The sequence below is a fragment of the Pieris brassicae genome, chromosome 11 (assembly GCF_905147105.1).
Source record: "Pieris brassicae chromosome 11, ilPieBrab1.1, whole genome shotgun sequence".
Lineage (NCBI taxonomy): Eukaryota > Metazoa > Arthropoda > Insecta > Lepidoptera > Pieridae > Pieris > Pieris brassicae.
Window position 1 is genome coordinate 1,322,559 of NC_059675.1, and position 19,567 is coordinate 1,342,125.

General features: G+C 33.0%; 1 protein-coding gene across 5 annotated transcripts in view; it reads right to left on the reverse strand.

The window, feature by feature from the left end:
• LOC123715898 (probable beta-hexosaminidase fdl) overlaps window positions 1–18,814 on the reverse strand; it is a 99,645-nt gene extending 80,831 nt beyond the window's left edge. For 4 of the 5 annotated variants that reach the window (XM_045671258.1, XM_045671253.1, XM_045671257.1 and 1 more), the window contains exon 1: window positions 18,378–18,780. The gene's annotated coding sequence lies outside the window, so the exon portion shown is untranslated. The other variant, XM_045671254.1, reaches the window with a different exon arrangement.
• Window positions 18,815–19,567: the final 753 nt, after the last annotated feature.

Here is a 19,567-nt window from a genome sequence, read left to right on the forward strand (position 1 = left end):
TTGTGTCTATGTACAGAGGGAATTTATATAATAAAGCACGCACGCAAAGTACACATGTCAGAAGTGAAACTTTGTAAATTAATTATTACTAAGGTAAAAGCCCCAATAAATGATCATGTACCAGTATATGATCACTCCATGTAGTTGTATATCTGTTACATACGTGCGTATGATTATAAACAAAAATAAAAAAATCTGCGTTTATTGCACAAGACGTTATGCGACAGAATTGCCATCTAAAGCAAATAAAGTTCTTATACGTAACTACTAAACGAATACATCAACCAATAGCGTGTACATTTTCTCGATCTCCCTTACTCTTTCTTTACTCTCTCGATCTTTCTCACTTGCTTGCTCCATGCTGCATTACTCTCGCTCCATGGCTATCTGCATCTGTCTCAATCGCTCTCCCTTTTCTTCGGCAATCGTTTTTGCCGAAGAAATGCACATCTTCGTGACGCTATTATGATTGCGTTTCATACGTAAAAAGTTTACCCTCATTCGCCTAAATAAGTTTAACTTCAAAAAAATTATATTAAATTTTAAAAAAATGTGGCCAACTGGCGACGATCGAGTGAACTCTTCCGGCTAAGCGCTGTGAGCAAAAAAAAACTAAATTATAGAGCGAGAAGTGTAAAATTACTGAGACTAAACTAATGAAACAAAACAAAGCAATTAAAATGTATTATTATAGTAACGTAATTAAGTAATTAATCACACAATGAACGTCGTATACAACAGTGATAATTTTAGAAAGTCGATAACAATTTCAATAATATTGCGTCTCAGACTGATTTACTTAATTGACAGAATTTACAAGCATTATTCATAATTATAAAATTAAATAATTTGTAAATATGTTCAGGCCTTTATTCGCGTTTTCTTTTTAAAAATAACATGGTTTATTTTTAGTTCAACTATTGTATTAGTAATAAGATTTTTTTCAAACAGGACTCGAATATAGGCTATTTTTGTTGAAGTGATAACTTATAATAGGAGAGTTAACGGCTTCGTTACGTATCGCGTTACGCCATACGCGCCAGTCTGTCTAACTCTAATCATTTATCTCATTCTAACAGACGCTTGTCCCTCACTCTACTCAGTGTTTAAAATGCGTTAGACATTTACTCATGAGAGTGTGCATCTAAATACAATAAAAATATCACGGTTTTAAAAAATAATTTAATTTATTTTTATTACTCAAATACAATTTCAGTAACTAACTTTTCTCAAGTTAAACTATTTCAATTATAAATAGTTCAACTTAGATTAGCTAAAGTTATCACTTCTGACGGGAGTGCCGAGACGCATCCCTTTTTAAAATAAGTTTAATATTGCATTAGTCTTAACTTACTGTAATAAAATATTAATTACATAGGATCCCTAATAGGCAATCAGGCACGCGATCAGACACATCCGTGGCAGAGAATACATACTTACTTAATTCCGATAACGTATCACTAAATAGTATAACTTCAAAACGATTTTATATCTGAAGTATTTATACAGGTCGGAAAGCATCCAAAGATATTGGAAGACTAACGAGGGGACGTAAAGTTGACGGAATACATAGGTGGACAGTTGAAGAATCAAAATATTAAAAATTCATTTTTCATATACGATGTTAAATTTTCAGTCACATTTGGAGCTAGACGCTAAGCTCTCGAAGGTTCGTGTTTTGCACAACTTTAAGCATATTAACTGACCAACGAATGGGGAAAGCTTGGGTCTAATCGTATTTGGAGCTTAAGAAAATGTTACCTGTAAGCACAACACTTTGAAAGGCAGGATAAATCTTAAATGTAAGACGAGAATCAGCTATGTTGATAGCACACTTACGTTACTTAGATATTTTTTTATCAGGCATAATAAAAATAATTTTAAACGATAAATTTCATAAATTAACATAAAATTCTCGATTCACAATGTTTGTAACCAAACTCCTCCGAAACCGAAACCGATATTCATGAATTTGTTTGGGTATATTTGGTAGCTCTGAGAATAAGTCGTAAACAGCCGTACTGGAGGCGGATATCAAGAATACCGTGTACTGCTAAGCGCACCAATACATAGATCCTGACCCAACTCCGCATACGGACTCCAACATCTACCGTCGACAGGAAATTATATATACTACTATAAGAGAGGCGCTGAACAGAAACCGATGGAAACAGATTATTCGCTCCAGATGTTTTCTAGCTGTCCAGAACGCATAGACTTGAGCTACCGAGAGAGAGAGAAGTTACGTCGCCAAGTTCTTTTATTTGGCATTAGCAATACATGCTACGCTTAATTTTTATCTTTCCACCAGCAACTGATGAATTTATACAGCAAACCAACGTTGATTCGTTCCCTCCAGCCGGCGGTTACAAGAGATAAATATGTTTTTTTTTTTCATATAAAAATGACTGATGAAAAATGGAACGTAAATAACGGGCTTTACAGCGGTCAAAATTTGAAAAGCTGCTTTAGGCCATTCGCGTTTCGAGTGCTCAAGTGCCATTACTGTATTAAAACGCGTTTTTTTTCTTCAACCTCTTGATGATTTCGATTTCTAAATTAATTGGCTTCTCGTCAAGCACGCCCTTAAGGTTGTATAAAGGATCTATAGATTCATTATTTATCATAACTGTACACTTCTATAATATAAATAAGTCTCTCTCTATAACGCTGTCTGGTTTTTTTTATATACCAGGAGTCAAACAGGCAGGATACTCACCTGATGCTAAGTGATACCGCCCGCCCATGGACTCACATTGCCAGAAAGCTTGCGAGTTTAGTTCTTCAAAACCCTTAGTCGAATTGGAAATTCTTCGGAAACCATAAGATTAAGGTTTGAAGTGAATACATAACAATATAAATACATTAGTTCGTGCGCACAGGGCTATACCTTATAAAACTGTTATACCGTCTGATAAATAAGCCTTATGCAATTTACAGTACAAACTAATATAATAAAGATAAATAAAATAATGCTATTAAAACTAAAAATGTATCACAAAAATACAATTTTAATTCGCCAGAAACATCAAGACCGCACTTCAAATTATCTACGATCTAGCTTTCAAAAGAATCGTCGTCTAAGCATAACCGTCAATAACATATCGTCTTAGGTCTGAACGTCTATAATATGGCTCTATCTCAAGAGAAAATCTGAACATTGAGTTTAAAAGTCCAAGTTCGATTTAAACCTGTCTCTATGTAACTTTACGTTATCTATTTATTTACTAGCGGACCCGACAGACCTCCTGTCTTAACTATGAATATTAATCGCACGCACAAAAAAGCTTGGGAAAGCTGTCCTGTTAAAAGTTGTATAATGTCTTTGTGCAGGTACAATCCTAATCGTATGCATAGATTTTTTTATGTAATAGCAGGCAAACGGGCAAGAGTCTCACCTGATGTGAAGCGATACCGCCGCCCATTGACACTCACATTGCCAGAAGGCTCGCAAGTGCGTTGCCGGCCTTTCAAGAATTGGTACGCTCTTTTCTTGAAGGACCCTAAGTCGAATTGGTTCGGAAATACTTCAGTGCGCAGCTGATTCCACATAGTGGTGGGTCGCGGCAAAAACTGCCCTAGAAAGCGCTCATTTTGTATGTAGACATATAGATATATAAATTCCACCAAGTCGGTAAAATGCCAATAATTCCATGGCCCCGCCGGTTCCTATCTTTATCAGCAATGCACAACTTGATAGGAGTTAATTAAATCTGTAGCTATTTCCAACTAGTGACAATTTCCGCCGTGAGAAATAAACTTGGTCGTGAATTAAATAAGTAATTACAAACAGGAAGGCCTGATCTCGCTTAATTCCAGCCGACGGCCTCAACTTTTAACGGTTAATTAGCTTGAAAGTTCAAAGTTTAAATACTACTTAAGGGGTAACATTCATTAACGTGTTGTCGTTACCAACGTCCGCAAAGTCCGTCATAACCATCCCGATTTATGACCCCTCACTTAATGAACGAAAGAGTAGATGTTTGTGTGCGCACAGATGTGGAAGTCTCATAATATTAATTGACTTCAATAAAATCGGAAGAAGGTTCAATCAATTCGACGTATAATTTTTTAGGTACTGCAATTTATTACTGTATCAATGATTATTTGATGATCGCATTCGATGAGTAGACATGGAGCAATGTTATCGTTCTGGCTTGAGCGTTATTTCTTGAGCCTTAGCTTATTCTAAGCTGTGGGTGGCCTCAGGTGCTTTTAGAGAATGCTTTGCCACCCCTTTGACTAGCAGAGGGCTCTAAGTGTAGTCCCGACCCCACAGTCTCTGCCTTAAATCCTACATCTGTGGTGCAAGCCGGCGTGAGTGCACTTAAATTTCTTTACATTAAATAATTTATAATAGGCTCTTAACACCGAGGAGTCCTGCGTTCAAATTACGGCTGTACAGCACAGAATTTTTCTTTCCACAATTTACGCCCGATTCGCGCACCCAAAAATCATCAATGTTAAGCAGAAGACTGAACACATCCGTGCCTTATTAAGAAATAATAACAAGAAACATTTACAGTTAGAGGTCTAGACCTAGAGGGCGCTATAGGATTTTTTTCTCGAGATCGATGAGGAAACCATGTTTTATTATTATTAATTACTTAAGATGTCATGTGGAACATGGTGTAATGATTGCAGCTCCTTAGAAAAGTTGTGTACACTAAAAATCTTGGCGTTAAAAAAAAGTGGCGGAGAGTTTATTGCCAGTTCTTCTCTTCCGTTCTACGCCCTTGATTTGAGAACTGGCAGTAAATGTAAAATTAGAAGAATTTATTATGTATTTCTTCTTTTGACTTTCATAAGTGTACAATGTGTTACTTACCTATATGAATAAATGTATTGATTTTTTTTATTAAGCCATTGTCATTCACATAAATTCAAAACATTTTGTTTCTGACTGTTTTTAATATAAGCCCTTTTATTTATTTCGTAATCCTACAGCTAACATAAATTATATATAATAACAAACAGATACACCGAAAATTACTACAAAAAGGTTCAAAAATTAAGAAAAAAAAAACAAACAAACAAAAATTATTGTTAAAAACCACCTCCTATATCATTTATAATTATATATTTAAATGTTCATTGCTACTACGCATAAAATTCAACTTTTTACTATGGACGTCTTGCCCCAGATATTATTATTGAATACGTTATTGAAACACGTTCTTCTAAAATTGTTTACTTGTATTCTAAAATTTGACCTCACGCATACGTTTATTAAATCATCCACTACTTCGTCAGGATGTTAGAGCATTTCCTTGTTCTGAATCTGATTAAGCTTTAAATTTCCCATTTCAGTTCATCGAATACTTGCATAAAGAATATATCGTTTACAATTAATAATAATAAATATAAACTTAGCTATAATTTTAGCGTAATTGAAAAGACTCAAACGCCGTATACATATATATGTTAATTATCTTTAAATATAGATATATTTTCGTTTATACAGTATTTCACACTCTGTTCTGTGCACTTAGGTGACTTGGTTAAGTAGAGGTTTTATAATCTACGGAGCGTAACCTTCAAGTCGCTAGAAAATTAAATACAATTATATAAAACTGTGAGGTCGTCGTTTCGGTTGTGCTCCAATGGACTGTCTATGTGCACATTTGACAATTACTCTAACGATTAAGGCAAACATCGTGCGGAAAGCGGGTTATCTTATACCCAAAAAGTCGACGGCGTGTGTCAGGCACAGGAGGCTGTTCACCTATTTGCCTTTTAAATTGACAAACGATTATGAAACAGTTACATAAATCTGAGACTGATTTATTTTTCACTGGACACTATAATATATGAAATATCTTTTTTAACACTAGGCTAGATTGTAATGACTAATGTGATGTGAACACATTAGGATTAATAAAAAAAAATGTAGACACAATAAAGGCATGGGTTTATAAAACGCAATTGAATCCTTTAAAACTATACGTAAATATCGAATGGACAAAATTCTTAAAAACAATTTACGACACTCACAGTTATAAATACAGTCAAAACCGTTTACGACGAAATCGTTTAGAACAACATACCGTTTATAATGACAAAAATCAAAGGTCCCGGCGGATAAAAGTATTAGGTACTTAATTACAATGTCATCGGCTGTAACGATTATCGCTTTTACGACCGACCCTTCGATGTCGTTTTAACAGATTGTGACTGTATATTCATTAATTCATTAATAATTCAACAATCAAACTAGCGTAATACCTTTGGGTTTATTAAAGGTACATTATATATAAGAATAGCGTCTAATACCTACCTTAATAAAATGAAAATGGAAAATAAGTTATTATCACAACAATAGTCGCTACAATTGAGTCGACAGGGAAAGAGATTTATTATTTTGTCAAACACACTACATTCATCTTATGAATGTTTGAATTTTGACCACGTCTAGTCTTACAATGCTTTTAGACTTTGTTAGTACTTCTATATAGTATATATTCAAATAAAATGCCTATCTGATAATTAATCCGCTATTTTAAATATTTATACTTATTAGTAAAATCTAAAATTGGAAATACAATTTTTTGGTAACATTTATGTTTGCCATAATTGTGAGATACATATAGTGGTTATTACATTATATGTCGTGAGTTTAAATAAATAATAAACTGGACTTTAATATGACGAATAGTTTAAGTAAATAAATGAAGAACAGTCTTTTATTAAGTAAAGGCGTCCAAAAGGGATATTTTTTATCTTATCTTTTTTTCTTTTTTATATTACATGAATTTGACAGTGATTGGAATATGACATACAATGTTATAAAATTTTCGTATCAGTTTTGCGTACTTGATTGTTTCAGTTATTCAATTGGTTTTTAATTCTATTGGTTTTTAAGATTTTTTACTTCTGTGATTTTTTTCAATCAGCCCTATAGCTATGAATGAATCAGTGCTGTGGTGCTGTCATGTGGAATGGCTTTCCATTGGAGGCATCTACTCATTCATTGCCTAGAGCCACTGCCGGTCTTCGCAAGCAAGCTCGTTCAGTTTTGTAAATCTTCAACAAGCCAGCGTCAGTTAGATACTATTAAAAAGCATACAAAACTAAAGTAATTTTTAAATTTGAAAGTCCATACAATATATTCAGTAACTTAAAAATATCTTTCTAGTTCAGTCAAAATAGTAATATAGTTATAGTATAGTTATAATGAAAATATTAATGTCCAGTTGATTGGTATGCCTGTACGCATTTTATTATATTTGCATTACTCCCGGATATTAATACAAACAGACAAACACAGACGTAATAAACTTAGTTTAAGTATATTTTCTTATATTTAATAGGAATTGGAAAGAAAATACATATTTGTATATTTACCAATTTTATTAAATAAATGATCAACTAAACTTGAACAGTCTCAAAGAAAAAATATGGAGCAAAAAATTACACCCTTAAAAGACGGTAGAGTTTCTTTGATTACAGTTTAAGACTCCAGGTTTTACGCATTGCACGTTCATCATCAAGCCTTGGAGGCGGTTAACCTTCCATCGGAACTGATAAAAAAACTACTGGCTTTAAAATAAAAGCAAATAGGTTGAACAGCTTTCTACACTTGACACACCGTCGCTTTTTTATTCGAAGGCTTGCCAGTTTCCTCACGATGTTTTCCTGTGTACTGTTTATAAATGAAAAACGGCTTAATGTAGAAAGTTGCCAATACATTTTGTTGTTATTGTTTTTCAAAGTAATCTCCGTTCCTCTCTACACATCTGCAATCGTCGCTTACGATGGAACCGCTGAGAAAAATAGTGGGCCCATGCTTCCTTACGTACAGTTACGCGGAAATTGCTTGGGATCTTTAAAAAAAAAAAATATTATAATGATTTCCACATAAGTATATTAACTTAGATTATAATTCACAAAGAAAATAGCAAATAAAATAAGAGCACGTCTGCTCATATTAGAGGTAGGAGAACGACTGGTTTGATGGGAATGTAAGGTTGTTGATGCATGGGAAGAAATGATGACGAGGATTTAGCACAGGGTATGTCAGCAATATAGGATGCATAGAGGAGTTGTAACAGTACGCTTTCAGCGCATCTTCAGGGCTCGTAAAGCGAATACATCGAATTTTATCTTTAGTTCTTGGGTATAAATAAAATTCACAGGGCGCCAGGTCAGGACTGTATGGCGGATGATTCATTATCTCGACACCAGCCATAGTCAAATATTCAGCAATCCATGCCATGTCTCTGGACGTCGGTTAAAGTATGGGCATCTGGTACAAAACTTCATGACGCCTAAATGGTCGTGAAATATTTTTTAAATTGACTCATACTTATGCATAGGCTTGCCCGTATCTGCTGATAGGTCACTCTCTTAACTTCCTCTATCATGCGTCGCACAGCACTGATGTTATCTGTCGTCCTATCTTACGTCCTTTAACAGCGACTACTGCCGCTGTTAATGGACGTCCCTCATGCGAATCATTATTGAGACTGCTACGTCCACGCTTTAACTCGCTTAACGAATTGTAAATAGTGGCACTTGATGGAGCTTCATTAAGAAATGCTAATTGCAGCCTATCATAGCTTTGTTCATTGTTTCATTTTCACGTGTAAGAAGAGTTTTAGATTTGCCGCCAATCATCCAAAAGCAAATGACAAATGACAGCAATATACTACATTAGCAAAGAGTTCTAAAATTGAAATTCAAAAAAGTTATCATTAGCAATGTTTCTAACTGGCAAGTTCCAAACATTTTCAGTGTTACCCACATACGAGCGAATGTGAAATGCGCATGTGAAAGAAAATTCTATTGATGCACAGTTACGGTTGGAACCTACATCAGGGATGTGAGTCGGAGCTCATGTCACTAGACCATCAGGTTCCATCGGAATACATTACCTACAGTAAATTATTAAGCAAACAACATTACAAAACTGCAGAAAAATACTTTTAAGTCCTAAACGGCGCATTAAAATTAACATTAAGTTCCCCACAATATTTCTTAATAAAAGAAAGTCTCGAGTGGAAAAAGTCTGCAAACAAAAGAGTCATAATAAAATTAAGTAGTCAAACGACTGAGAACCGCGTTCAAATAATGAATAAGTGCAAAATGCAGACTTTAGATGCACGAACAGAATATATTATGTCATTTTTTAAGTGCAATAATAACCGCTTACTAGATTACTATCTATATGTATAAAAATGAATTTCTATTTCCCTTGATCAAGGCACCACGCCCAAACGGCTGGAGCGATTTTGCTAATTAGTTTTTTGTTGTGTTTGTTATTGTCAGGAGACAGATTCTTATGTAAGAAAAAATTAAGAAGATTGCACGGAAAATTAGAAACTTTATAAAAACTCAACCTCCATACTAAGTAATCATGACTTTTGTTACGATAGCAATTTTTTTCTGTGCATAGCGCTTTTACAATTCAAAATATCTTCATGTAACCTTTATGGCGTTTGACATAACATTGACAGAAGTCGTCAAAGAGGATGTAACTAAATTATTATCCTTTAGAACAAATGCATATAACATAATTACAGTTAAATAACACTGATAAAATACATATAAAATAATTAAAGTCGATAATTGTTTGTGGCATTCTTGAAAATCTAAGTTTTGTCACATGGCCAGTTATATGTCGCCTGTGTCGGAATACCAACAAAACAAAGAATGTTGTATATCATAAAGTATTTTTATTTAATTATACTAATTCGAAATCAATATTCATAGTTAAGACAGGACAACATCTATCGGGTCCGCTAGTCGTACAAAAAAGTATTTTACCCAAACTAACGCTACTTCTAATATTAGTAAATATTATTCACCTAGATTATTCATGAAAATAAATGGAGATGAATCTTAAAAACTATCCTAAGACTATCATCAAGGGAAAGTACGACAGTTAAACATCGTAGGATATTTTGCCGAAAGAAGAAAAGTAAGTATAACTGCAATCTCAAAAATATCCAAATCTAACAATATCACTATATACAGGTTTTGACCTGCAACACTGATAACCTCCATTTAAGTCAGTTAAAACGTGTAACTAGCAATAAACTGTTTATATAACAATCAAATAATAAAACATACAATTCAGTAGTCGCGCTAGAGTGCGGATGGCAGTAGTACAGTAATTAGTAACAAAGGTGAATAAAACATAGGCTTATTTTTCGAGGCATTCGAAACAGACTTAATGTTATTTTATCAAACCCGGCGACCGTATCGACGGGTATTTAATTGAGGAAAAAAATCAATAGATGATGTCTATCTATCACACGTCCGTCGCATCTAAGCACCCAAATGGAAAAGAAAGCTGGTGATGTAGCCAGCACGCAATGTCCCATCACGTCAAAATGATTTCAGGCGACATATTCTGCACGGCAATGTTCCTTCCGATCAAAAGTGACATCAAGTGATTAGCTAAACTGCTCTAACAATAAAATATTAATATAATAATGTTAAAATACAGGTTGTATGGATTTGCATATTACGAAAAAAAAATCAGTTTCATAATAAACAAGTACAAAGTGAGAAGTTTTAAAAAATTTCACGTAGTGAAAGTTTAAGTCCATCGTTTTTCTCGGCACTTTCATATTAAATTATAAAGGGCAAATAATGTGTCTGAATAATGGTTAAATAAATATCACTAAACACTATAATAATGTCAAATACACTAAATTATATGGTATAAGTAAAAAAGAATATTGTTAACTTATATGAACTTACTTTATCATAATTTAATTCAATTAACTATTTAATTTTATAATTATTTAAATTAATGTAATTCTTTTCGATATTGCTACATGTAACCGGCTTCTGAAATACAGTTATCTCTACACCAGGAGCCGTGGATGGGTGTTACGTAATCTGTTTGTTTGCGGCAATAAACAAAGTAATAATAATAATTAACTAAATCTCTGTCTCACTGTCACATATATTGACTCTTCACCGGAGAGCGAACTATTTATGAAGCTTATAGGTAATTTACTGTGATTTAAAAATATACTTGGAGATTACAGGATAGCAGGAGGTTTACTATCCATTTTTTTTAAATTATTTAATTGTATTTTATTTTTAGTTAGAATTTGGCCATGCCTGGGCTAAGGTTAAGTAAATAAATAAATCGATTTTTTGTTCCCCAATTCATAAATTCATTTAAACCGGTGTCATATGAAAATTTATGAATTAGAAACGTTTGTGAAGATCTAAAACTTCTGTGTGTAATCAACAATATTCTATGTACTTGCTTATCTACATCCGCCATATGAGAACGTGTCTGTTTTTCGAACAAAACTTATTTCCTCTTAAATCAGAACGTAATAACGTAATCTTATGAATTTGAATAATGATCCTACGTACTTTAGGACACTTGCGAATATTCAGTGTTTAACGACGAGAACGTTGAAGTTTGGAGTCACTGCTAAAATCATTTTTTTAAAGTAATAGCCTCCAATTACAGGCAACGGGTAAAGGGGCAGGAAGTTCATCTGGTGTTAAGTGATACCACCGCCCATGGTCACTCACATTACCAGATAGTGCGTTGACGACCTTTAAAGAAGTGGTACGCACTTTTCTTGAAGGACCCTAAGTCAAATTGGTTCGGAAATACTTCAGTGGACAGCTGGCTCCACACAGTGGTGATGCTCGGTAAAAACTGCCTTAAGAAACGCTCAGTAACCAGCACAAAGAAAAATCAATATATTCCGATACCATGAATATGGCGACATTGGTGTCACATGCATAAAAATCTAAATAATCAGCGCCATCTAGTGTCACAAGTTGGAACAATTATGTACCCCGAAGCTCCCGGCCTGCAACCCCAAAAGCCTGAAAACTTGCGCACAAGTTTCAACAAAATCTGTATAGGTGGCGTTATTTGCCTTTGAATTGTACTTTACACGAGCAGACGATACATAATCCGTAATTTAATACGAATAAGGGAATAACTAACAGGTTATTGATTAGTTAAATATTACTAACGTTGCCATAATTATTTGCTTCATAGAACTAACCGTAGTTCTATGAAGCCTTAAGGCTACCGAGCCTTAAGGATAAGACTCGACATTTATCGCTCTCTGTTCTGTCAAATCCATTACGATTTTTCTTTACTTAGCCCTGGAAGAAGAGCAGTATTTTAGAGCAGTGAAAATAACACAAAAATTAATAATAATAATAGAGAATAACGTCTGAATTTTAAATTACAATACGTAAGTTGAAGATTGTGACTAGCACAAAAGGACCAAGAAACATGGGCAGACCAAAAATTAAATTTGATCGATTGGGTATGAGGGTGTGCAACTGTTTAATCGGTTGCAATCTAAAATTCGCAATATTGGCGTGTTTGACAGATTCAAGGGGGCATTAAAAAAGCATGCCAAAGTGAATGTGGTGAACTAGAATTGGGACGTGTATCTCGCTCATAATATTTAGTTTCTCATGTAAATAAACTATAATTTTTTGTAATGAAAAATAAAGTTCTTTAAACATTAAATTTATCTTTCTTTCTTCATCACAAATGATATGTTCAATTAAAAATTCAATTAACGATATCAACGGCAACAAATTATCAATTTATCATAGTTTTATTTGAAATTACACACAACTGAATCGGCAAGGCAATATCCACGCAAAACTTTGATAACGTTTATATTTATTTATACAAAATAGTGTATTTATATGGCAAAAGTGTAACTTATAACCACTAATGCAAAAAAAAAATGTTATTGTACGATTCCTGGGTCTACGAGATGCTTTAAATAATAGAGTTTTATTGTTACTCTATATTAGGTCCTTACATATGAAATTGGCGTTTTGTGTGGGAGGAACAAAAAGTCGAATATTTTTAAATATAATATATTTAATTAATCAAAGTATGAACCATTGTTTTCTATGCACTTTTGCCATCTCATAGGTAGTTCATTGATCCCTTTACTAAAAAACCAGTTGGACGGGAATCAATAAAATCTGTGAAGGCGATTTGGACTGCCTCATCAGAGTTAAATTTTTTCCCTTGCAAGAAGTTGTCGAAATTTCGAAACAAATGGTAATCTGTTGGAGCAAGGTCCGGGGAGTACGGAGGATGTCTTAGACATTCCAATTAAAGCTCTTCTAATTTGGTAGCCGTCTGTTGTGCAGTGTGTGGTCTAGCGTTGTCGTGAAGTAGCAGTGACGTGGAGCGATTGACCAGCCTAGGTTGTTTAGCCGCTAGCTTTTCCATCATGGTTTGCAATTGCTGACAATAGACATCAGCCGTAATTGTCTGGCCAGATTTGAGAAAACTGGAATGAACAATACCGGCACTAGTCCACCAAACGCTTACAAGTTACTTTTTTGGGGTTAATTTTCGCTTGGGGCAGGATTTGGCAGGCTGGACAGAATCCAACCATTGCGCTGAGCGCTTACGATTATCGTAAAGAATCCATTTTTCATCATGAGTAAATAGCTGTACAAATTTGAATTTGAAATTCCTAACCAAAGAGGAGGTATTTGAGGTCAAAGTGGCCAGTACGACATAACGCCAATTTCATATGTAAGGACCACAATAGAATATAAGCAAATGAATGCAATGTAACAGTTGAAGAGAGTGCCTAGGTGTGGCTATACTCGGCAGTAACACCGACGATTTAGGAAATCGTCACACTTATATAAACTAAGAAAGCCTGAGTGAGCAAAATGCACAACCTTGACTCGTATTGTATCAACAAACACAAATAATTTATTTCTTTAATCAAAAAATACGTACAAAGGGGTTACCACATGACTTATCATTGAATGTAACCAGTCGTTGAGAGCTCCGCTGACGAATCTATAAAATAAGGTCCTATAAACTTGAAACTATTTGAAATTAATTAATATTCCGTCCCAACAAAAAGACACAGATTTTCACGAGTTATTATTTCAAAGCAATCTCTTTTATGGCCAACTACTTGTTTATTGCTTTAGCAATTTTCTAGTTAATCTTTACGACGAAAAGCGATAAAGAGTTATGTTTCATTTTGCTCTGATTGTTACTACGCATAATTTGCAATTAACTTTAAACAAAGCGTATGTAGTGAGAATTATTACAATATTTTTATTTTCAAACAAAATATTAATGCGAATGCATTACTATACGATATCTGTGTAATGATGTAATTAGAGTAACTAACTTTTGTTTTTTATAGAACAGGAAGCAAATCGTTAGGAAGCTCGCCTGGTGTTAAGTGTTACCACTGCGCATAGACCCTCTCAATGCCAGAAAGCTCGCAAGAGCGTTGGCGGCGTTTTGATACGCGTTTTTCTTGAAGGAGTTTAAGTCTTATTGGTTCGGAAATGCTTCAGTGGGCAACTGGTTCCACATCACTATGTGGTCGGTTACACTGCCTTAAAAACGCTCAGTTTTGAAGGTATTATATATACCTGAACAACTCTAAACGCTCTCCCTTATGCAAACACTTAAACAAGACTACATGGTACATCCGATCCAAGCAGCTTCTATCATATTGAATAGTAAAAGAATTGTATTATATACAAAGCTTTATAACTAGATAAAAATAGAAGCTTTTCAATCAATATAAAATGATGTCTATACAGTAATATTTAAATATTAAAAGTATTGTTTGTTAAATCTATCACTGAAAATTTATATTTACAACATAATATCTCTCTGAAATATCTAATTACATTACGTACGGCCAATTAACAGTAATTGGGATCATGCTCCACCTTGCTACTGGTACTTATTACAATTAGCCACATCATAAGTGTACAGTCATAGTTGCATACAATATGCTCGTATTATCTTACGTGGTAAAAGATTTTAAGTAATAATTTTAAAGAATCTTGATGAGTATATCCCAACCTTTTTTGTCCCCTGCCCCACCTTAGGTTTCTAAATTTTTTATGTAAAATACATATATTTTAATAATTAACAATTGAATTGTTCACTTGAAACATAAATGATAGAGTTTAAAGAAATTGCTAACTAAAACACAAAAACAAAGTTATTTTAATAAATTTTCGAATAGCCCTCCTTAACAATCAAATTGCCATCTCTGAGGCTTGGACCCCATGTTGGGAAACACTGATCTTTAACATCTTCAGTCCTGAAATCCACATGCGTAGTAGTAAAGCACGGAAAAGTAGTGATTACGAAGAATACGTAAATGACAACATTTTTTTTTGTATGTAACACTAATAAAGCAAAATATCGACTCAAATCTGAGGGCACGGTAGTGGGCCAGCCAAGTTGAGCAAAAATCATTTTCTCAAAGCAGTTCAGACCATTTTCGACCTGTTTGATTTTGGTTGTGGATAAAATTAGAAGCCTGAATTTTCAGTTTTACAATTGACGTATTTTCTGAAGCAACTTTCGCAACGCTTATGGTTATTGCCTCTATCAGGACATATAGCAACATAAACATTGCTTAACATTTTTTTTTAAATGCCTTAAAAAAAGTAATTTTACATCTCATTGTTACAAAACAGTCTTGATTAGACAGCCTTCATAGTGTAGAAAGTGGAAGAAGTGGACTCCCACAATAATATCAACTGGGGATCTTAAGGTATGATACGGAATTGATACTTAGCGCGAGCTACGACTTATGTATATGAAACCAATACGTTTTAAACATATGGAAGTTATACTTAGTCATACACTTAAATCCGGTTCATGTATACATTTACAAAAATAGCAATGTATTTACACATACGTTTTTATAATGATATTTCCGCACATAAAATAGAAAATCCCACAATATATATTACATAAGAGCGGAAAATACCACTGCATAACGCATCATATTCTGACTTCCCACAGGCTAATTAAGAAATACCTACGCGAAAATATCGAAACGTGTTCAAGTATTGCAACGTATGGCCTCGACTGTTGTTTAAAGTATGCTGATAAGGCAAAAACTAATTTTGACGTGTAATATATCAAAGGCTACCTTCAGTTATTTGATTACCTTAATCACATTTCAGATAAGTGGATAAACCTTCGAAGCTTAAGAATTTTCAATGCGGCCTAGAGGTAATTTATACAACCCACTGCTTAGTTTATTTTAATATCGCATGGGTAAACATATCCGGAGTTAGGAAAACTATATGTTGAATATGCATTCAGCGTGGTAAAAGAAAATCTATATCTATTATTATGTATGTACTTTTTATCTTATTTGTGTACTGTACACTTATAGACGTTAACATATATAAAAAAATGAAACATCTAAATATTTACGAGTAGTACCCAAATTAAACTCGTAAAACTCTTTTTCAATCACCGTTTTTGGGCTTACAAGAGATTTGTAAGTGCTACCATAAAACCATGTCTTATGATAGTACAATTATACTGTGTACACTGTTTTTCAAACGCACCATACAGAAACAAATGTTTGCTAGCTTATCTGAAAGCAGATAATTCTATTGTAGCAATTAGCCACCTAAAAATGAACAAATAAAGCTTTCAAATTATAAGAAATAGCACAATTTATTGTTAAAAATGTTATACAAGAATTACATTATATAGATAATCCAGCAATTATATGGAATTTGTAAGTAAATTCCGTCTGCTATTTATAGGGGTTTTATCTGTAATTGTTATCAATATGGAAACCACTGAATTATTGGTTAACAATATAGACTGACATGTCCCTTACATTATATGAGAAATAGTTTATTTAAAATATAATATCTAAAGGTGGATAAGCCACAGGTGTGATAAGCATGTTAAAATTGTCAACTTTAAGGACAAACATTACCTAATTATTATAAGTTATTTAATAATGTGCTAAAAATAAGTTATGTAAGTCTTTTTCAAAAGGAACTTGTAGTATGCATATCAGACATATGATTAGGCCATTCGCATGAAGTATAATGAAAGACCTGATTCAACCTTTATGAATAAAATACAACAATTGATGCATTGTCCATTTAAAGGTATAATGGTTGTTAAGCACCGATATTATTATACAATTTTACTATTACATTATGATTATTATAATACATTTGTGAATAGATATTGCTATAGCATAACAAGTATTGTTATTAAAAATATACATTTATTCTATATATTATATATAAGGAAGATTTTTGCACAATAGTGACATCATCATGCTTTCTTGCTCAATACTTATAGCTGTTTTCGGTTAACCTATCTGACGAAAATAGTCTTGATTCTTGGATGCATATTGTCATTTATAAATACCGAGTTGATATGCAGTTTTTATATAACAATCTACCAAATTTAATTTTAGGTCTATTTCATTCCTAGTTTAAGAAAAAGTAAATCTGCATAAACAAGGTAAGGTTTTTTAATGACATATATACTTTACATAAACAAACATACAAACAACGAAGTAGGATGCCAAAAAATCACTAAGATTTTTAAGGTGTGTAATTAACTAGAGACAAAGCATATTACAAAAAAATTATAAATTAAAATTTAAGTAAATTAATAGTACTGTTTACCATAACACTGCATTACCACAGCATATTTACAATACTCTATTTTTGATGATGCATTTAGCATGGTAGTGTTAGTAACAAACTTGAAAATAAAATATTTAAACAGATGCGGAAATATATATACACACAATGTATCAGAAGGATGTTTGCGTAAGCATACAATTTTTTGAGCTATGTTAAATAATGTTGTACATCAATTAATGTGAATAATATCTGTAACAGTAGCACAGATAAGTTCTATTATCAGTTATTTATTATTCAATAATATGCAACACATGTTATCTTTATTGGTTCATATCTCAAAAGTAATAACATTTAATTCTATAATATATGAAATAAATATTATATTAATTTAAGATTATTTAATATTATAAGTAATAGTAGTGATTCAAGAATAGAAAGCAAAATTAAATATCTGATTAAAATGTACTCTGGTTATCTATTCTCTATTATCACTATAACATTTTAATAATAGAGTAAATGCAAAGGCCAATTTCTTAATAAGAAGCATATTTTAATTAATTGTAGATAAATAAAGCTTATTTAAGACAAATCTTTAAATAGTATCAACAACACAAAATAAATTTCTTGCGTGGTTTGATTGTTGAATATAATAAAACAACAGTTTTTTTTTTAATTATGGTTGGTGAAACGTTTTTTTAAATAATTTTGCATTCTTCAGTGTAAAAATACTAAAGTATTTTAAAATATTGAAAGTGTAAAAATTAGTGAAAAAAATTTAAGTTCCTTTTTTGTATGTTTAAGAAGCTACATTGCGAAGTTATGTGGGTATAGGGGCTGGTAGGTAGTTAGCTTTTTATATGTAGCAGCACTTCCTAAAGCTAGAAGTTGTTTAGCACTGTTTAACGTTAAGGAAAAGCGTATATTTGTAATACAATTTTGTTAGTTATCATTCTCAGTGTTTAGATAAATCGTGACAGAAAAACTCTTACCTGTGCCTGGGAAGTATTATTGGAAACCACAAAATATTTATTTTAAAAACAAACACAAATGTTTTAATGAAACACAATTATCACTTTCCTCGCATAACCGCAATATATATATATATCGGCTCTATCGAATAACTCTAAATCGAAAGTTCTATTTTTAATAATGGTTTGTAATTACAAAACAAGAATATGTTGGAAACCGTTCAATGTAAATTTTAATAAAAGTTTTAGATATCGTCTCGAAGATTGTCATTAAACCACACACACACAAACAAAGTTGGCGTAGATTTTAAAATAAAACAGCAATTCATTCTTCATAGCAATCAACTGCAAATAAAATCACAAAATAAATTGACCAGTGAAACTGAAATCAACATTCAACAATCAGCGAATTTAAAACACTATATTGCACCTCTGTCATCTTGTCGACTGTCAGCCATCAGTTCACTTCTGTCAAACAATATGTATCGCGACCTACGACGTTATTCTCACAGATTAAAACACTCCTATCGTTTCATTGGTGTCATTGTTGTCTTTATTTTTTTATATGTACATATAAAAAAATAAACCGTGTCACAAATTAAAAATTGGGTATATCTTATAAACACCCTACTTTGAATAGTTACAGTTATAATAGTGTTGAATAAAATATGATACAATGGGTGAGATGGCCGCGGTAATGTTTTAACGGTATCTAAACAATACTCATTTGATCCGGTAGATAGTTATTATATTAACAGTTACACTGGTAACTAAATTTTAAAAAAGCAAATAAACTGAAATTTTAACTTGTTTTTCTATCTTAAATAATAATCCTATCCTCCTGTGCCTATTGCTTATACCGCGAAATTGCGATATGTTATACATATTTTATAGATGCTATGGTTTCTTTCAGTTCTGCAAATTATCATATTTGTCAAAGCAGAATTCGAAATTCCACTCGTATCAGCTCGACGTCCGTCGTTCCACAATTGAGCGGTTCTTACGACAGTTTTTGGCGCGCACTACCACTGTGTGGAATCAGATGCTCACTGCAGTATGTCCGAACCAATTTGACATGATAGGGTTCTTAAAGATTAGAGCGAATCTATTCCTAAAAGGCAGCGCACTTGCTAATCTTAGCAGCTAAGTGTTCTTTAGCGGCGGTAATATTTAACATCAGGTGAGCATCCTACCTGTAAAACAGAGTTGAT